The sequence below is a fragment of the Moschus berezovskii genome, chromosome 4, assembly GCF_049115385.1.
Source record: "Moschus berezovskii isolate FMDL1 chromosome 4, NW_MosBer_1.0, whole genome shotgun sequence".
Lineage (NCBI taxonomy): Eukaryota > Metazoa > Chordata > Mammalia > Artiodactyla > Moschidae > Moschus > Moschus berezovskii.
Window position 1 is genome coordinate 93,913,168 of NC_142463.1, and position 22,226 is coordinate 93,935,393.

The 22,226-nt window shown below is 41.1% G+C and overlaps 1 protein-coding gene and 1 pseudogene across 2 annotated transcripts in view; one reads left to right on the top strand and one right to left on the bottom strand.

Moving 5' to 3' along the window:
- The window catches only part of TRIM33 (tripartite motif containing 33), a 164,980-nt gene that overhangs the window by 65,633 nt on the left and 77,121 nt on the right, over positions 1-22,226 (bottom strand). The window lies entirely within an intron of this gene.
- On the top strand, positions 18,602-19,832 carry LOC148778094 (Y-box-binding protein 1 pseudogene; annotated as a pseudogene).

The window sequence follows — 22,226 nt, forward strand, 5'->3', positions numbered from 1 at the left end:
ACTGTGATGATGGTTTCAGAAGTGTGTTAACTTTGCCACCAATAGTCACCTGCTCCTGTACCACTTCTACAGGACTAATGGAAAGTTACTACAATGCTGTGGAAGACAGACAAATCCTTAGAAGTAGTAGTCACAAAGTACACCATACGAATTTTTAGACCAAGTACACATCATCTGATGGTCTGAAACAATTTCATTCTGGATATTTAACAGCCTCAACCTGGTAGTGCTTCAATGAACTGGCGAAAGCAAATTCAAACCTTTATTGAAGAAAGCATCGTAATTCTAGACAAAGTATTTGCATAAATAATTTTAAAGGAAAATGAGAAGTTCATAGTTTTAAAAAAGCTCTCTCTCTATATATATGGCACAGCTGAGTTAAGCAAGCCCATTCACTACAACAAGGCTGTGACAGATGATGCTGTTAAACTGCTGCACTCAATATGTTAGCAAATTTGGAAAGCAGTGGTCACAGGACTGGAAAAAGTCAGTTTTCATTCCAATCCCAAAGAAGGGCAATGGCAAAGAACGTTCAAACTATCATACAACTGCGCTCATTTTACACGCTAGTAAGGCTATGCCAAAAATCATTAAAGCTAGGCTTCAGCAGTATGTGAACTGAGAACTTCCAAATGTATAAGGTGGGTTTCAAAGAGGCAGAGGAACCAGAGATCAAATTGCCAACATCTGTTGGATCACAGAAAACAAGGGAATTCCAGAAAACCGTCTACTTCTGCTTCACTGACTATGTGAAAGAAAGCCTTTGACTGTGTGGATCATAGCAACTGTGAAAAATTCTTAAAGACGTGAGAATACCAGACCATCTTAACCTGTCTCCTGAGAAGCCTGTATGTGGGGTCAAAAAGCAACAGTCAGAACCTTACATGGAACAATTGACTGGTTCAAAACTGGGAAAGGAGTACAAGACTGTATATTGTCACCCTGAGTTCAGTTCAGTTCAGTCGCTCAGTCGTGTCCGACTCTCCGCGACCCCATGAATCACAGCACGCCAGGCCTCCCTGTCCATCACCAACTCTCGGAGTTCACTCAAACTCATGTCCACAGAGTCGGTGATGCCATCCAGCCATCTCATTCTCTGCCGTCCCCTTCTCCTCCCGCCCCCAACCTTTCCTAGCATTAGAGACTTTTCCAGTGAGTCAACTCGTTGCATGAGGTGGCCAAAGTATTGCAGTTTCAACTTTAGCATCAGTCCTTCCAATGAACACCCAGGATTGATCTCCTTTAGAATGGACTGGTTGGATCTCCTTGCGGTACAAGGGACTCTCAAGAGTCTTCTCCAACACCACAGTTCAAAAGCATCAATTCTTCGGCGATCAGCTTTCTTCACAGTCCAACTCTCACATCCATACATGACCACGGGAAAAACCATAGCCTTGACTAGACAGACCTTTGTTGGCAAAGTAATGTCTCTGCTTTTTAATATACTATCAAGGTTGGTCACAGAGTACATCATGCAAAATGCCAGGCTGGATGAAGCTCAAGCTTGAATCAACATTGCTGGGAGAAATATCAACAACCGCACATACGCAGATGATAACATTCTAATGGTAGAAAGTGAAGAGTAACTAAAGAGCCCCTTGATGAGGGTAAAAGAGGAGAATGAAAAAGCTGGCTTAAAACTCAAACTCAATTTCAAAAATTAAAGACCATGGCATCCGGTCCTATCACTTCATGGCAAATAGAAGGGGGAAAAGTGGAAGTGGTGATAGATCTTATTTTCTTGGACTCCAAAATTATTATTGCTTTTATACTAGGCAAAATTAGAAACAACCCAAATTACTATCAATAAAAGAATGAATTAACTATAGCCAAGAGGTTTCCAAACTTCCTTGGGTGATGATGCCATTTAGCATCTCAGCAGTTTTTTTTTTCCCCACAGAACTAAAGTAACTAATATTTCCATTTATCAAGTAGTTAAAAGACAAGAATCCAGATTTTATTTGTTATACTTTAGTTATTCTTTAAACTGCACTTTTAGATATTTTTCTGTGTGCGTCTATACACACACTCATATATAGATATAAAAATCACAAGTTATATATGTGAAATCACAAGATATGTATATATTAATATATATATTATATATAAGTCATAATGACTTATATGTCATTAATAAGACTTCAAAGTATCCAGTCGGTGAATTCTATTTGCCAGAAGCATTCAAAGGCTAGAAATACAACAGTAAAGATGAAACAGGGTCCTATTCTTCCTTTCCTTACATTCTAATTAATGAGAAAACAATTTAAATAGTGATGTGACAGAGAGGATATGGATGGTTAAAAACTATAGATTGGATATACAGAAATAGATTCTTTTAGAGTGACATTTATGCTAAGAAATCAAAGATAAGTACCAGCTATACAGAGATAAGAGATCAACTATAAATGGTGACAGGCAGGCTTACATTGCTGCAAAGGAAAAGTGATCAACCATTTTCAACCAATACAGATTTTACTTTACAGAATTTTAGCAACATGCATCTCAACCAATCTGTCCCTTTCCCAAATGGTAACTGATGACTCTGAAGAATGTTTCTTTCTCAAATTTTCTGAAATTCCTGTATTTCAAGCTAACTCTCAGTCAGGCCCACTTCTTCTAGTCACAGCAAACATTCTGCAAGGTAACTGACTCACTGAGCCTATGAGTTCCTCAGATACTTGGACAGATTAACAAACTACGATACTACAATTAACAAGGCTTTTTCAGCAAAACCAAAATGAACTATTTTTGGAGATTATCATGAACTACTACTGAACCATTACTCAATCTCAAACCTCGTAAAGATGGTGAGGCTCCCAAAACATCAACGACCATCTCTGTTTTTGTATTATTATATGCATAATCATCACCTAGCATCGTACCTGGAACATGGTGAGTACTCAAATATCTACTGAACAAATGAGCTGAATGAACACTGAACTTCAGTAAACAAGCTGCTTTTTCTCTGACAATAAATGCACTTCAGGAAAACAATTTGTCTGGATAGGAGAATTTGATTTGCTGCCATACCCCTTCCTGAGAAGACTAATGGTAATATGAATTTGTATGTCATTTCTACCAGCTATTTGGATCACAAACTTTTGCACAATCATTTAATTGTAGATATTCTACAATCCAGATATATGGATTACTTGAGGTGGGGATGTCAGGGTGAAATAGAGGAGTGGGCAGGAATCTAGATTTATCACAGAAAATCTTATTCTAAATAGGAAATAGGCAAAAGGAACATGAAAGTATGATTCAAGACCCCCCCACTTCAAGATGACGGGCCCCCAAGCTCATGTTTTAGATCCTTTTGCCTGGTACAGAACATTTTGCTAAAGATGGTTTGGCTATTTTTCTCAATATAAAAAGAAGTTTGTAAACAATTAAGCCCCAAAAGAACATGGAGAAGACCACACATTTACACAAACTAGGCCACCAAGCAATCGCCAAATCAGTGACTTGTGAAGTCCTACAAAGCACAGACAAATACAATAACTAGAAAAGTGAAAGTGTAGTCACTCAGTTGTGTCCGACTCTGCAACCCCATGGACCACAGCCTACCAGGCTCCTCCGTCCATAGGATTTTCCAGGCAAGCGTACTGGAGTGGGTTGCCATTTCCTTCTCCAGGGTATCTGTCTGACCCAGGAATTGAACCCGGGTCTGTCACATTGCAGGCAAACACTTTACGTCTAAGCCACCAGGGAATCCCATGAAGTCCTACAAAATGCAGACAAATACAATAACTATAAGGGGGCAGCAACCTGGGGGAGACAAGAATCTAGGATCAGACACACATCACCCAATGTGTACTATTGCATTTGCCCTGTTACAACACAGTGAGGCATGTTTGCAGTGATCTCACAGCATGTAAAAGTAACCCCCATTTCTTCTTTAACTCCATGACACTAATCACTGCTACAGCAGGACAGGACACTGGTTCTGGGAACTACAAAGAAGCCACCAATGATGGTATCTCTGGAAGCCAAGGAGGAAACACCCAGAATTGTTAAAGGTTACGGATATTGTCCTTGCTTCATATATCCATCTCTGGGAAGCTCAAGATGGTTACAGAGGCATTGTTCCTAACACCTATCCTTATCCACTCATTTTTTTTTTTTTTTTAACAAAAACACATACATACATACATATACACACCCTGCTGAGCACAGTAGGCCTAGCCCAATCAAGCAAAGGATGGATCTGGTATGTAAAGTGAGTCCCATGCCCTGGGATTAGAGGTTTGTAACAAGAAACCTTTATCACACATAGAGATGGACGTTCATCTAATCTTGGCTTCCCCTCTCGGCACCTTTTACCTGGCCCAAGCCTCTCCTAACCTCTCTGCACCACCTTTTTCTATTCAGACTAATTTCCAACCTTTTAGTAGAAGGCAACCAAGTCACGGGGGCAATCCAGTTAAAACCTAGCCTCCTATGAAACACTGAAGATGAATGGGTTTACAGAGGACACCATAAGAAAAGCCAGCTCTAACATGCAAATATAAGGTAATTCAATAGGCTACAGACCCCAAATGGCTTTTCTTTCTGGTGATACAGCAACAAAAAGGATGCCAACTGTGCAGACCCAGAGCTCCTGCCAACTTATGCCTGAGATTGCTCATATACCCGAGAACACAGTGCAGGAATAAGGGCCTCTGATTAAAATTCACAAAAATACAAAACCAGAATATTTATATTATGAAAAGAAAGTTAAAATGCACAAGGTAAATCATTTGCACACAGCCAGTGTGGTTGGCATCCTGGAGAAAGTGGGACCCAAGGAACAATCAACCAAGGGAGCAAATAAATAAAACTGTCTTGGCCCCGAAAGGGGTGCGAGTGAGCTTAGAAGCAGCAGGTCTGCAGCTGTTCCCTCAACCACCCCTTTCACCTATCTTCACAACCCACTGCTTGGGACAGTTCTCAGCACCCTTCCCAACATGGGATTATAAGGAGACAAGATGCGGAGGACCCTGCCTTCCTTTGAGATATCCCCTCCCAAAGAATGTAGTAGCTTGTGGTTTGTGTCCATCAATCTGGTCTCATACTTAATCTTTACATTCTAGCATTGGAAATTTTATTTCATACCCTTCTTTAAGAGTAAAACAACTTCCCTCTCCAGGCTACTTTCAAAAACTGGAGATTCTGGAAGTGGAGGCTGAGATAAAGCATGCAGGGAGAGTTATTCCTGAAGCCCTCATGTGCATTTGGATGGAGCATAATTGGAGTTCCTTTGCCTCATCCCTTCCCCCAACCAAGAGGGAAGGGGGGGTGATGCTATGGATCCTGGTCTGAGATATATGCCTTATCTGCTGTGTTCCTGCTTTCCCCACTTTGCCAACTGATGCCTGCTTCTCAAAAAATTTCCTGATCACAAAACATCCATCCTTGCTTTTTTTCTTAAACCCTAATTCCAAGAAAAGCTATTCCTTTAGGAAAACATTTTTGAGAAATTTCACTTATACAGTTCTAGTCAAGGGACCATCACTATATACTCTTTTGTTACTCTTTAACAAAAATGTCTGACATTAGATTCTAAGCAACTACTTTCTCTTAAACCATACTGATCCTCAAAAACAATCCACAAACATCATTCTCTAACTATACAGAAAACTGTAATCAGGGATAAAAAATATCAAGGTGGAGCAAAGGTGACTTCCACTCTTAAACCATCACAGGATAACTAGCACCAGAATAGCCCTGCAACCAAAGATTATTAAACAAGTCAGAAATACACAACTATATTCAGTCACTGGACTGCAAGCGGAAAAATCTTGTAATTCTTTAGAGAATATTAAAGAATATCACTCTGTCTGAAGACAATTACATGATAACAGCATAGAAGGCTGAAAACTAAGCAGAACACAGAACAGAAGTCTCTCTGAGCTAAGGAGGCAGAAATCAGGGTTTGGGACTGCATAAGCCAGTGAATTCACAGAGTAGGGCACTAGAATGGAAAGAGCTGTGTGGGGTGAGATTGGGGAGTGGGGGTAAAGAAGAAAAAATGAATTCCTCACAAGTCCTTAGCCAATCTGGGCAGTAATACACAGGATGAGATTATGCAGGGATTAACAAAGAGCAGCTGTTATGAAGTTGACACTGTAAAGAGAGAAACTGGAGATTAAGCAGTTCTAGGAGATAAAATTCCAGCTGAGCCAGTGGAAGAAGAGATTTTGTTTACTTCCCCAGGCATCCATCTAAGAAACCAGAAAGGCTACACATTAAAAGAAAGAACTATACTTGGAATTGATGCTTTTGAAGAATTGATGCATTTGAACTGTGGTGTTGGAGAAGACTCTTGAGAGTCCCTTGGACTGCAAAGAGATCCAACCAGTTAATCCTAAGGAAATCAGTCTGAGATAGTCATTGGAACGACTGATGCTGAAGCTGAAGCTCCAATGCTTTGGCCACCTGATGTGAAAAACTGACTCATTGGAAAAGACACTGATGATGGGAAAGACTGAAGGCAGGAGGAGAAGGGGACAAGAGAGGATGAGATGGTTGGATGACATCACCGACTCGATGGACATGAGTACGAGCAAGCTCCGGGAGGTGGTGATGGACAGGGAAGTCTGGCGTGTTGCAGTTCATGGGGTCGCAAAGAGTCAGACATGACTGAGTGACTAAACTGAATTGCTACTTGGAATAAATTCTACCCTAGGCCTATTCTGTCCTAACGAAGTCTAAAATCAAGTCTTCACAAGTTCTTCCAAGAAACAGAGTTCAGAAGTTGAGAGAGGCTTAGGAAATACCTTGGATTTCCATAGATCCTTACAAAGAGTAAAACCAAGCTTACACAAGATCAAGGTTATCAGCCAATAATTTAACTGCTTGTTAGAACAACAATTAACACTCTACAGAGGAAGATAAAAGAAACCAGGACTCCTATATCATCCATAATGTCCAAATCACAACTAAAAATCACTAGGTATTCGAAGAAACAGGAAAGTATGACTCAAAGCAAAGAAAAATCTATTCAATACAAACTGTCACCAAGATAGTCCAACTGCTGTACTAAGCAACTACTTCGAATAGGCTACTGGATATTTACACAAAATTTAAATGAAGTCTCAGCAAAAAAAAACAGAAACTAATTCTTTAAAAGCTAAAATTCTACAAAAATACAATAACTGAAATAATTCACGGGAGATGACTGAAGAAAAGGGTGAGTGACAATGAACACAAATGAGAGGCTGTAACAACTGAAGAAGTGAGAAAACAGACTGAAGGAAAATGAACAAAGCCTCAGGGACCTGTGTAACAAAAGCAAGTGTCTAACAAACATGTAACTGGACTCCCAGAAAGCAGTAAGAATGTGGAGGGAGAAAAATTTTTTTAATGGTCAACTTTCCAAACTGATGAAAACTATCAACTTACAGGCACAAGTTCAGTGAGCCACACACGGGATAAACAAAATACAAACATAAAAACATCATGGTTCAAACAGTGAAAACCAAAGAAAATCTTGAAAACAGCAAGAGAACTGCCGAACAACATTCAGTCAAGAACGGTATGAATGATGTAATTAAAAACAAAGGCCAGAATACAAAGTAATGACTTTAATTACTTTAAATGTAGAAAGAAGAAACTGGCAGTCCAGAATTTTATAGTGTAAATACATTTCCAAACATCTATTCCAAAGAAGCTGACAGTATTCATTGCCAGCAGACCTGCAAAACAAGAAATGCTGAAGAATAGCTTTCATGGCAAAGGAACATAAGAGATGTAGAGAAACAGTAACAGTAATAAATGGGTTAATGTGAAGACTGGGCTTACAACTAGAGAGCCCTTGTGTTCCAACTACTGAGCCCACAGTAGTTGTAGAGTCCCTTTGCCACAACTGGAGAGAAGCTCACAGTTGTAACTAGACATTTGCAGTTTAGAACACCATGATCTACCTTTTATAAAACCTGTAATATCTAAGATTGGGCTTCCCTGGTGGCTCAGTGGTAAAAAATCCGCCTGCCAATGCAGGAGACACAGGTTCGATCCCTCGGTCAGGAAGATCCCCTGGAGAAGGAAATGGCAACCCACTCCAGTCTTCTCGCCAGGAAAATCCCATGGACAGAGAAGCCTCAAGGGCTATAGACCAGGGGTCGCAAGAGAGTAAGACACAACTTAGCAACTAAATAGCAATACCTCAAAAAGCCAAAAGTGGATATAAAATAAATTACCAAAAAGTTCTAACTTAAAAGATGGCAAGAAAGAAAGAAAATAATAAAGCACAAGAGGGGCTTTCCTGGTGGGGCAGTGATAAAGAATTCACCCTATTAGTGCAGGAGATACGGGTTCCGTCCCTGATCCTCAAAGATCCCATATGCTGCAGAGCAACTAAGTCCATGTGCCACACTACTGAAGCCCGTGCTCCAAAACAAGAGAAGCCACTGCAATGAGAAGCTGGCGCACCACAACTAAAGCAGCGCCTCCACCCCCCGCCACAACTAGAGAAAGCCCATGTAGCAACAAAGACCCAGCACAGCCATAAGTAACTAAATTTTTTAAAGCACAAAAGAAAATAAAAAATAAAAAGTTAAACCTAACCTCATCACTAAATCCAATAAGCCTCCTACATACAAACGAGTTCCATTCCAAGAGAACATTTGTAAGTCCAATTTTTTCTAAGTCCAACAAAGTTAGTGTAGGTATCCAACTAAAACAATCTGTGATATAGTACTGTAATAGGTTTATAATACTTTTCACACAAGTAATAAACACACACACAAAAAAAACATTTTTAATCTCACAGTACAGTACCTTGAAAAGAACAGCTGCTGTTTAGTCACTAAGTTGTGTCTAACTTTTGCAACCCTGTAGACTGTAGCCCACCAGGCTCCTCTGGCCATGGGATTTTCCAGACAAGCATACTGGAGTGGGCTGCTATTACCTTCTCCAAGGAATCTTCCTAACTCAGGAATTGAATCCCAGTCTCCTGCACTGGCAGGTGGATTCCTTACCACTAAATCAGCGTAAAGTACAAAAGCTGGCATACCGGCGCTGGCATCAAGTGAACAGGTAAGGAAGGGGAAGGAGGAGAGGAGGGAGGAGATGGTAGAGCTGAAGGATTGTCAGCAACAGGAGACAGAGGGCAAGGTGCAATTTCACTCATGCCTGACATAGAACACATGTTCGTTATCTTTGAAAGTTTTCAAGTTGAAGGTTTATGTTTAGGGAATAGCTTTAAATATTCCAATTAAAAGAGTACGAGCCTCCAATTAAAAGAGAAAGTAAAAAGCCTTCAACTTTTAATTGATGATTCCAGGAACCCTTCTGCACTGCTGAGAATGTGAACTGAAAACATTACAGAAAACAATACGGAGATTCCTTAAAAAAAAAAAAAAAACTAGTAATAAGTCTTCCATATGACCTAACAATCCCACTACTGGGCATATATCCTGAGAAAACCACAAATCCAAAGACACATGTACTCCAATGCTCACTGCAGAAATATTCACAATAATCAGGACATGGAAGCAACCTGCTGCTGCTGCTGCTAAGTCACTTCAGTCGTGTCCAACTCTGTGTGACCCCATAGACGGCAGCCCATCAGGCTCCCCCGTCCCTGGGATTCTCCAGGCAAGAACACTGGAGTGGGTTGCCATTTCCTTCTCCAATGTGTGAAAGTGAAAAGGGAAAGTGAAGTCACTCAGTTATGTCTGACTCGTAGCGACCCCACGGACTGCAGCCTACCAGGCTCCTCTGTCCATGGGATTTTCTAGGCAAGAGTACTGGAGTGGCTTGCTGTTGCCTTCTCCAGGAAGCAACCTAAATGTTCACTAACAGGTGAATGGATAAACAAGATGTCGTACATATATACAGTGGAACGTTGCTCAGCCATAAAAAGGAACAAATCTGAGTCAACTGTAGTGAGGTGGACGAACCTAGAGCCTCTTACAGAGTAAAGTCAGAAAGAGAAAAGTATCATATATTATCAGTAACACACACACACACACACACACACACACACATATACAGAATCTAGAAAATGTACACACACACACACACACACATATACAGAATCTAGAAAATGTATTGACTACCCAGTAGAGAACGGACCTGTTGACACAGTGGGAGAAGGTAAGGATAGGACAAACTGAGAAAGCAGAACTGACATATATACACTTATCACGTCACCTAGTCGCTCAGTTGTGTCTGACTCTTTGTGACCCCATGGTCCAAGGTAAGGATAGGACAAACTGAGAAAGTAGAACTGACATATATACACTTATCACGTCACCTAGTCACTCAGTTGTGTCTGACTCTTTGTGACCCCATGGTCCGCCAGGCTCCTCTGTCCATGGGATTCTCCAGGTAAGAATACTGGAGTGGGTTGCCATGCCCTCCTCCAGGGGATCTTCTCGACTCAGGAATCGAACCCAGGTCTCCCACTTGGCAGGCAGATTCTTTACTATCTGAGCCACCAGGGAAGCCCCTATTAATAGTATGGGGCAATGGCAGGCCACTCCAGTACTCTTGCCTAGAAAATCCCATGGATGGAGGAGCCTGGTAGGCTGCAGTCCGTGGGGTCGCTACGAGTCAGACATGACCGAGTGACTTCACTTTCACTTTTCACTTTCACACATTGGAGAAAGAAATGGCAACCCACTCCAGTGTTCTTGCCTGGAGAATCCCAGGGATGGGGGAGCCTGGTGGGCTTCCGTCTATGGGGTCACACAGGGTCGGACGCGACTGAAGTGACTTAGCAGCAGCAGACTAGAAATCTCTAGCACAGTTTAATGGCTTGCACCCATGCATGCTGTCGCTTCACTTGTGTCCAGCTCTGTGCTATCCTATGGACCATAGCCCACCAGGCTCTTCTGTTCATTGGATTCTCCAGGAAAGAATACTGAAGTGGGTTGCCACGCCCTCTTCCAGGGGTTCTTCCTGACCCAGGGATCAAACCCGCATCTCTCAAGCCTCCTGAATTGAAAGGCAGGTTTCTTTACCACTATCGCCACCTGGGAAGCCTATATACACTGCTGCTGCTGCTGCTGCTAAGTCAATTCAGTCGTGTCCACCTCTGTGTGACCCCATAGACGGAAGCCCACCAGACTCCCCCGTCCCTGGGATTCTCCAGGCAAGAACACTGGAGTGGGCTGCCATTTCCTTCTCCAATGTGTGAAAGTGAAAAGTGAAAGTGAAGTCGCTCAGTCATGTCCGACCCTTAACGACCCCACAGACTGCAGCCTACCAGGATCCTCCATCCATGGGATTTTCTAGGCCAGTGGCTTGCCATTGCCTTCTCCGATATATATACACTACCATGTATAAAATAGGGAGGTAGTGGGAAGCTACTATTTAACACAGGCAGCCCAGCCTGGAGCTCTGTGATGACACAGAGGTGTGGGAATGGGAGAAGAAGGCTCTAGAGGAAGGGTACATGTAAACAGCCTCTGTGTGTGTGTGTGTGTGCAACGTATATTATAATTATGACTGATTTGCATTGTTGTACAGCAGAAACAACACAATATTGTAAAGCAATTTTTCACCAATTTAAAAAAAGGGAAAAAAAGGATAATTCCTATATTCAGGCAGCTCTACTACCTCTTTATTCCCCTATACCTAAATTAACAAATATTTATTCAACAGATGAAAGGTCTAAATTTGTGTAAAATATTGGGATTTAGTGAATAAAACAGATACCTACTCTCATGAAACTTACATTCCAATGGGAAGAACATAAAAAATAAACAAGCTATAAATTACAGAATGTTTAGAAAGTGATGTTTTATATATTAAAAAATATATTTATATATTAAAAAATATAGCAGGATAAGGAGTAAAATGGTTAATTGCAATTTTTAAATCTTTATTGGCATACAGTTGCTTTATAATGTTGTGTTCAAATTGCAATTTTAAATACAGTGATCAGAATACATCTCATTGGCAAAGCTACTTAATCAGAGACTTGATGGATATATGAAAGTCAGCTATGCCAACAAATAGAGCAAAAACGTTCTAGTTAGAGAAAACGGGCAGGCAGCAGCATCCCTAGCATGGTTTAGAAATAATAAGTAAAGCTGTAGCAGGGTCAGAGGTAAGAATAGTAACAGATAAAATGCGTATTTATATGACTCTATAGAAATCTTTTACTCTGAACACAGCACATGTTGAGCAGGGAAGTGACACAGTTTGAGATTCACTCTAGCAGTTGTGCTAATAAACTGAAGGACACTATTAAAAGTGTGAGGATGATTTATGAGACTACTGCAGCAAATCACACAAGAAATGATGGTGGTTCAGACTAGGTTAGTATCATGGAACCAACAGTAATGAGGTAGAAGTTGTGGGCCTGGGGGATATATTTAAAAGTGGAACCAAAAAGATGTTCTGTAAGTTTGGGTATGAAAAAACAGTGAAGTCAAAGATGATCCCAAGATTTCTGGCCTATACAACAGAAAAACTGCAACAAACTGAGCTGGGGCAAGGCTGCCAGTGGAAAGAGCTTGGAGTAGGTGTCAATCCAATTCTGGATATACACGTGACCCTTGAATAACGCAGAAGTTAGGGACCCCAACTGATCAATCAGTCAAAAATCCAAGTATGACTTTATAGCTGATCTTGAAATACATGATTCCACATCTGCAGATTCAACCAATCTTGGACTGTGTAGCACTGCAGTATGTATTTAGTGAAAAAACAAACAAACAAATCCACATATAAGTGGACTGACACAGTTCAAACCAGTGCTGTTAAAGGGTTCACTGTACCATATGAAAGAGCAGACACTCAAGCAAAGATGCTACAATCTGTAGAACAGACAAAACTGAAATTTCAGGAGAGAGTACTGAGCCAGAAATATGAATTTGGACATTGCAGGCATATGGACGGTATTTAAAGTCATAAGACTGTAACCGTAGATTATGGAGTAAGTCCTGGCACATTCAACATTAGGAATCCAGAAAAAAAAGCAAATGAGACTGAAAAGAAGTAATCAGTGTGGTAAAAGGAAAACTAAAAAGTAGCCAAGTATTCAACAAATAAAATGTACTGAGAAAATGAACAACTGTGTCCAGTGTTGCTGATATATAAGGTATTAAGACAATGACTGAGAAATGACTTCTAGTCTTAGTAATGCAAAGGTTACTGGGAACTTTGAAAGAACAATGCTGGGAGAATGCTGATAGTCAAATATGTATATTTAAGAGACTAGGACAGGAGAAAATGGAGATCATTCTTATAAGCAATTCTTCCAAAATTTTTGTTGCAAAAAATAAAAAAAGAACAGAGACAGTTGTTGGCAGAAAAAGTAGGTTAGAAAAAGAGAGAGTCTTGTGTTTTCTTTCATTTTTAAAGATAGAAGAAAAGTTTCAGAATACTGAAATACTGATAGAAATAACTGCTAGAGACTGAAAAAACTGAAATTGGCAGAGATGGCCAAACTACCAATGTCCCCGGCTACATAAAATAAGATGGACTCTAAGTGTATATTAATTGAAACAACTGGCTCTATACAGGAAGAGGGTTTAAATAAGATAACAGAAATGCAGAGCTGTGGGTGTAAGTGCTTGTAGATATGTAAATGTGGTAGAGGGAGTCTGCAGAGTACTCTTTTGATTGCTTCATTTTTCTCAATGAAGTAGGAAGCAAAACTAGTATCTGGGAGTGAGGATAGAGGGTGATATGTTGGACATTTAAGACAGAGAAGGTGTGAATGCACAGTACAACTGCAGGCAACACTAGTGTGTCTCTGAGGTTAAGAGGTCATGAACCAAGAAAGCAACCAGTTGGTGTCAGTAATTTTTCCTCCTGTGATATGTATGCAACTACATAAGCAAAGCATCAGGATGGTGGTTCTGCCAAGGAAGTTCAACCAAGTGGGATATGGGAGTCAAGGCTAAATGCCAGGGAATGAAAATGATTAGCCATAAAATTAAAGAGAAAATGGGTTAAGTGAGAACATAAAGAAATGATGTAAAGTGAGGGTAGTACAATCAATGGATTAAAATAAGTCACTGTATGGTGAAGAACTGTTGAAGTCTGGTACTAAGCAGAATGAGCTAGAATGATGGGATAAGTGTTTACAAAGAGGAATGCTTAAAATTGAACATAATTATTAAAAATGCCAAGGTCTAACACATGATCATAGATGTGAGTGGCAAATATAGAAGACGTAAACCTTACAAAAGCGTTCAAAAACATAACGACCAGAGTGTCAGAAGGATCAAATCTGTGCGTATTACAATTGCCAGAAATTCTTAGAATTGCTTAGAACTGTAGAATTTCACAGATTACCACTGAGATAGGAACTAAAATCTGTAAGAGAAAAAGTGGAATGACCCAAGGGTTGTATGTGAAAGTACCAATGAGCAATATAAACAATGGCATTTGAGATTAACATCTGGAGATTTTTCAGGAAGGTAAGAGGGAGAACGGTCCCAAAAATAGCAAGCAGAAAGCCTAGTTCATACCTCTAGGCCCAGTAACACATGAGATATCAAAGAAAAAACAGCACCAGTTAAGAAGACTACAGTGGAAGCAGTGTCCTAGAGCTCTGTTTCCATTACAGCAAAGGAGGTACAGAATGGGATCAAAAATGAGACTGAGAATACAGAGACCCTGCTGATGACAAACCATGAGTTACAGAGAACAAGTATCAGAAACTGTCACATGGAAAGCTTTATGGGAATTAAAGGAGAGCAAATGAGGGGAGACCTGGGAGTATGGGGCTTTTCTTGGATGACAAACAGGGGTAAAGCCTATTAGTCCTAGCAGATTTAAAGCAAATAATGGGAGAGAAGGTGTAAATACTGGTGGTAAAGAAGGGTGGGGCCTGGGGCTTTCTCTTTTAATCTGTGGAGAAGAAATCCTAGCACCAGCGAGTCAACAACATCTTCACTCCAGATGAGGATAGAAGAATTGTGTGATCTTAGAACATGAAGGTTTAGTCGTGACCCTTATTTCAAGAGAAGCAAAATCACTCCAAATGGGTATGTTACAGTTTGCCTCAAGATGACAGAGTGAAGGGAACTGAGTTCTGAGAAGGTACAGTGAATGTGAGGACCCTCTCCACCTATGATAATGGGAGGAGAAGGTCTATGAGATGCCTTCCAAAATGAGAGGCCTCTATTAAATACCTTTATCAATTTTACAGTTAAGAATTCAACATTTACATCACCATTCTCCCTACTTCTCTCCTGCTCAATCTAATTTTATCATAAAATGTTAAAAGATATCAAATTTAATGTGGTCAAAATTTAACTATCAACTCCCTACATACACCTAAAAAAGTATGTCTTCCCACAGTCTTCCACACCTCAGTAAATTCAAGCCTAATTCTTCTGCTACTTTTGCTTAAGATGAAAGCGAAACATCTTGGTGTCATTGGTATCTCATATAAACCATGTATCAACAAATCCACATATAAGTTTCAGGCATCAAATCCAAGTTCAAAACATATATAGAACTTGACTATATCTATCTCCAATGTTAGTCTAAACCACCATTTGTCTTTCCAAAATTATTGAAAACAATCTCCAAGCTAATCTCATGATTCTGTCCTTTAGTTAGTTAGTTCAGTCGCTCAGTCGTTTCCGACTCTTTGCAACCCCATGAATCACAGCACACCAGGCTTCCCTGTCCAACACCAACTCCCGGAGTTCACTCAAACTCATGTCCATCGAGTCGGTGATACCATCCAGCCATCTCATTTTCTGTCATCCCCGCCTCCTCCTGCCCCCAATCCCTCCCAGCATCAGAGTCTTTTCCAGTGAGTCAACGCGTCGCAGGAGGTGGCTAAAGTATTGGAGTTTGCTCCTCCTTTAATCTCTCTTCACTAGAGCTGCTGCTGCTGCTAAGTCACTTCAGTCGTGTCCGACTCTGTGTGACCCCATAGACAGCAGCCCACCAGGCTCCCCCGTCCCTGGGATTCTCCAGGCAAGAACACTGGAGTGGGTTGCCATTTCCTTCTCCAATGTGTGAAAGTGAAAAGTGAAAGTGAAGTCGCTCAGTCATGTCCGACCCTTAGCGACCCCACGGACTGCAGCCCACCAGGCTCCTCCATCCATGGGATTTTCCAGGCAAGAGTACCAGAGTGGCTTGATATTTTTAAAACAATCATCAGTCAAACCATTCCACTGCTAAAAGCTTGAGCATCTGACTCAGTAAAAGGCAATATTCTTACAATAACCTACAAAGCACTAAATAATTTGGCCCTTTCTGTCCTTACCTCATCTGATAACCATCTACCCCTTGGTAACTGCACTCAGACCATACAGTTACTCAAAGATGTTAAATATGCTATTATCTCGGCCTGTTGCACTTGCTTTATCTGAAACATGCTCCTTGCCAACTTTAAGCAATGCCTGATCCCTTTCTTCCTTCAGTCTCTACTCAAATGCCACCTCATCATGATAGCCTTTTAAAACCACCCTATTTAAAATAAAAACCCACAAACTGCATGCTCACATGCTCTGTCCCAATTTCCAGATCATTTTTCTCTATGATGATCACCACCTGATTTATTTACTATTTGTTTCACTCTACCATGAAAAATGAAGTCATGGGGACAGTGACTTTACTTTGTTCACAGAAATATACCATACCAAGCACTCAGGAAGCATACAACTACTTGTTGAATTACTAAGTGATTGTAAACATTGTCCAATCTTGAGCCAAGGAGTATAATATTTTCTTGAACATTTTTTCTTTTGGAATTGATAATATCCTTTGCTTATTTGCTTAACTCTCAATGTACCGATCCCAAACATTTCTAACGTTCCATCAGATATATCAAACACTTGTCAATAATATTTTTTTAAAAACCTGAGATAACAAATTCAATAGAAGTAGTTCAATTTTTTTTTTCATCAGGCATCCTTCACAGGGTCCTTAGTCCTCACGCTTCAGTCTAAACTAGCTAGTATATGCCTGTCATTCTAGGCATTCCCATTCACTTTCTTGGTTTACTAACATTTCTGTGGATCACATTCTCTAACAGCTCTCCAGAAAGTGGTGTATGGGAGGCAGTTTCTGAATCCTTGAATGCTGCAAAATGTCTATATCTTTTACTCTCACGTCAATTAAGTTTGGATATAGAATTCTAGGTTGAAAATCTTTCCCTGTCTCCCAACTGTTGCAGTTACAGTTTCAGCGTCTTCTACCTCCTAGTATTGCTACTTTTAAAGATCATATTTAGATTCCCATTTCTTTGTAGGTTACCTACTCAATTCTTTGGCAACTCTGCTTATCTCCATTCTAACGAATCGAGTATCATCCCTTTATGATGATACATAACTCTGAGACTGTTAGTGTAATGGGCATTAAATGGGTCATTTCAGACTGGCAATTCCAGGTTTATAAAAGAATTTCTTATAGTACTTGATAATTTCATTTCTTTTTCCATAATTCATACTGGTAAGCAAAGGAGCTCTTATAATTTTTAAATCTTTTTAAAAATCTTTTTGTTTTCTAGGAGGCTAAATAGAATTTATCGAACCTATCGATTGGATTTCCTTGGCAATCCAGTGGTTAAGAGTCCATCTGCCATTGCAGGAGACCCGGGTGAGATCCCATGTGGGAAGATCCCACAAGTCACGGAGCAACTAAGCCAGTACATCACAACTACTGAGCCACCTGCCACAACTACTGAAGGGAGCACGCCTTCAGCCCACGCTCCACAAGACAAGCCACAGCAACAAGAAGTTTGTGCACCACAAGGAAAGCACCCTCTGCTCACCACAACTAGAGAAAGCCCAGACGCAGCAATGAAGACTCAGCGCAGCCATAAATAAATAAATGATTTTTTAAAAAGAAAAGACCAATTGAGGTTTTTCACCTATCATACTTCCAAGAGTCCTTTTGTATTTTAACCACTGGGGGGGGGAGGGTGGCCTGTGTCACTAGCATGTGGTAAGATCTTAGTTCCTCCACCAGGGATGGAACTTGCACCCCCTACAGTAAAAAGCGGTAGAAATGAAAGTGCGGAGTCTTAACCGCCAGACTGCCAGTAAAGTCCTTTAAATCGTTTCTTCTGTAGAGACTCTGTCATTAGCTTGTAACCAATAGCTTGTCATTTATTCAGAACGTCATAACCTTTATTTTACATTTCCTTTTGTTCCTATGTTATGTCCTTTCATGCTATTCCAAGTGGATAGCTATATCAATCAGAGACATGTACAGCTGCAGTGACTAACAGTGGCTGATATAACAAACGCGGGCAGGTGATGGTGTTAGTTTAACAACATCAAAGCTAGAACCTCTGAGATGCTCTTGCCTTTACCCTCATGAACATATAATGATGTCAGAGTTCCAGGAATCATCCAAATTCAAGGAAGGAAAAAGGAGGAAGATGGGTGAGGTAAATACTTTCTGAAAATCATGCTCTAAACAAATTTCTGTTTGTAATTTAGGGGCATTAACTGTAGATGAGAGCTACGTTAATGCCAGAAAGGGAATACTTAGCTTTTCTAGTCCCTATATTTGAAGTCAGAAGAGAGATACAAGTTGAGAATTCTCAACTATCTCAAAATGCATGGCATATGACACTGTCTCTCATCAGAAGTCAGATGACCCTTCCATTGATTCACATCCGTTTATATTTACATATATTTTAAAACTGCTGAGTTCGATCGGTAGCGGGAGCGGAGAGCGGACCCGAGAGAGCCCTGAGCAGCCCCACCACCGCCACCGGCCTAGTTACCATCACACCCCGGGAGGAGTCGCAGCTGCCGCAGCTGGCCCCAGTCACCATCACCGCAACTATGAGCAGCGAGGGCGAGACCCAGCAGCCGCCCCCGCCCTCAGCACTGCCAACACCAAGCCCGGCACGACGGGCAGCGGCGCAGGAGCGGAGGCCCGGGCAGCCTCACATCGGCGGCGCCTGCCGGAGGGGACAAGAAAGTCATCGCAACGAAGGTTCTAGGAACAGTAAAATGGTTCAGTGTAAGAAATGGATACATCCGGTTTCATCAACAGGAATGACACCAAGGAAGATGTATATGCACACCAGACTGCCATAAAGAATAATAACCCCAGGAAGTACCTTCGCAGTGTAGGAGATGGAAAGACTGTGGAGTTTGACGTTGTTGAAGGAGAAAATGGTGCGGAGGCAGCAAATGTTACAGGCCCTGGTGGAGTTTCAGTGCAAGGCAGTAAATACGCAGCAGACCGTAACCATTATAGATGCCATCCACGTCACAGGGGTCCTCCACGCAATTACCAGCAGAATTACCAGAATAGTGAGAGTGGGGAAAAGAATGAGGGATCGGACAGCGCTCCGGAAGGCCAGGCCCAACAGCGCCAGCCCTACTGCAGGCGGAGGTTCCCACCTTACTACATGCGGAGACCCTACGGGCGTTGACCACAGTACTCCAACCCTCCTGTGCAGGGAGAGGTGATGGAGGGTGCTGACAACCAGGGTGCAGAAGAACAAGGTAGACCAGTGAGGCAGAATATGTATCGGGGTTATAGACCACGATTCCGCAGGGGCCCTCCTCGCCAAAGACAGCCCAGAGAGGACGGCAATGAAGATAAGGAAAATCAAGGAGATGAGATCCAAGGTCAGCAGCCACCTCAACGTCGATACTGCCGCTACTTCAATTACCGACGCAACTTCAATCACCGACGCAGACGTTCAGAAAACCCTAAACCACAAAATGGCAGACACAATTCACCAGCTGAGAATTCGTCCGCTCCCGAGGCTGAGGAGGGCGGGGCTGAGTAAATGCCGGCTTACCATCTCTACCATCATCCGGTTTAGTCATCCAACAAGAAGAAATGAATATGAAATTCCAGCAATAAGAAATGAACAAAAGATTGGAGCTGAAGTCCTAAAGTGCTTGCTTTTTGCCTGTTGACCAGATAACTAGAACTATCTGCAATATCTATGCAGCATGAGGTTTTTATTATTTTTACCTAAATACGACTCTTTTTGGTAATGACAAACTTTTTTTTTTTTTTTAAAGAAGCCTGTTTTTTCTCAATACACCTTTAAAGGTTTTTAAATTGTTACATATCTGGTCAAGTTGAGATTTTTAAGAACCTCATTTTTAATTTGTAATAAAAGTTTACAGCTTGATTTTAAAAAAAAGTCAACAAACTACAAGCACCTGCTAATAAAGGTCTTAAATGTCAAAAAAAAACAACAACTGCTTATAATCATCTGTGAGAGACAGGAGAATCTGTGAACTGATGGGCTTCACTATAAGGCAATCTTTTTAATAAGAAACGAACACCAAATAGGAACATTAGAAGGCCTCTTCTGAATATTTACTTCCTCCAGAGAGTGAAAAAACCTCTAATTACAGAAAGCAGAGTGAGAAAGAAGTTTTTTGTTGCTTTTATTGTCGTTCAGTCACTGAGCTGAGTGGACTCCTACTCTTTGCCATCCCACAGACTATATATAGTACATCAGGATCCTCTGTCCTCCACCATCTCTAGGAGTTTGCTCAAATTCACGTCATTGAGTTGGTGATAGCTATTTTAACTATCTTGTCCTCTGTCACCCTTTTCTTTTGCCTTCAATCTTTCCCAGCATCAGGGTCTTTTCCAATGAGCCAGCTCTTTGCAACAGGTGGCCAAAGATTTGGAGCTTCAGCAACAGTCCTTCCAGTGAATACTCATCGTTGATTTCCTTTAGGATTGACTGGTTTGATCTCCGTGTAGTCCAAGGGACTCTCAAGAGTCTTCTCCAGCACCACAGTTCAAAAGCATCAATTTTTCAGCACTCAGCCTTCCTTATGGTCCGTCCAACTCTCACATCCATACATGACTACTGGGAAAACCATAGCTTTGCTTTTGACTAGACAGATCTTTGTTGGCAAACTAATATCTCTGCTTTTTAATATGTGGTCTAGGTGTGTCACCGCTTTTCTTCCAAGGAGCAAGTGTCTTTGAATTTCATGGCTAGAGTCACCATCCACAGTGATTTTGGAGCCCAAGAAAATAAAATCTGTCACTGCTTCACTTTTTCCCCTTCTATTTGTCATGAAGTAATGGGACTGGATGCTATGATCTTAGTTTTTTTTGAATGCAGAGTTTTAAGCCAGCTTTTTCACTCTCCTCTTTCACCCTCATCAAAAGGCTCAACAGTTCCTCTTCACTTTCTGCCATTAGAGTGGTATCATCTGCATATCTGAAACTGTTGATGTTTCTCTCATCAATCTTGATTCCAGCCTGCGATATAGTCCAGCATTTGAAATGATGTACTCTGCATGTAAGTTAAATAAGCAAGGTAACAATGAAGAGCCTTGTTGTACTCCTTTCCCAATTTTGAACCCGTCAACTGTTCCACGTTCAGTTTCTTAGTCTACTGTCATTGTTCAATTGCTAAGTTGCGTCTGACTCTTTTGTGATCCCATGGACTGCATCCTGTCAGGCTCCTCTGTCCATGGGATTTCCCAGGCAAGAATACTGGATTGGGTTGCCATTTCTTTCTCCAGGGAATTTTCCCAACCCAGGGATCGAACCCGTGTCTCCTGCTTCACAGGCAAATTCGTCACCACTGAGCCACCAGGGAAGCATAGGGAAGAATAGTGAAATGTAAAAGTTCACTACTGGCAAGCTAGAATCAAGCTGGGTGCGTGAACATCCCATAGTTTAGTATGCAGAGTTACACTTTAATTTCCTCAATTAGAGCCAAGTACCTCATCCTGACCCTCCATCTACAGCTATTATCCCCCAAGTCCAGAGTCTCTGATTTTACTTATCCAGAGAATAAACCTAACTTTTGTGATACCTTTCACCTCCAGATCCTGAGCCACCACAGACTTCTGGGAAATAAATCAAGTGGCTTCCTTTATACCTCATTTGCATGATCCTGGGTTGTAGTTCACTCAACTCTACTAGGTCAATTATCATATCCAAAAATATTCAATCCATTTCCCTTGTTTTGAAAAATTAACTGAAATGTTCAATGGTGTCTCTTATTTCATTCGTGTCCTTTATATAGGTCTAAACTTATTTCTTTAATGGATTAGAATCTTTTTTTCTTGTTTTAAACTTATGGCTGTGCAGGATCTTTGTTGCTGCACTTGGGTTTTCCCTGGTTGCAGTGCTCAGGCTTCTCTTGTTGCAGATCACAAGATGTAGAGTGCACTGGCTCAGTATTTATGGCACATGGGCCCAGCTGTTCCGGCATGTGGAATCTTCCCAGATCAGGGATCAAACCAGTGTTTCCTGCATTGCAAGGTGAATTCTTAAACAGTGAACCACCAGGGAAGCCCTAGACATTTTTCATACTCATTTACTGTGAACAGAATTATTAGAGAGAGGAGGAATAACCC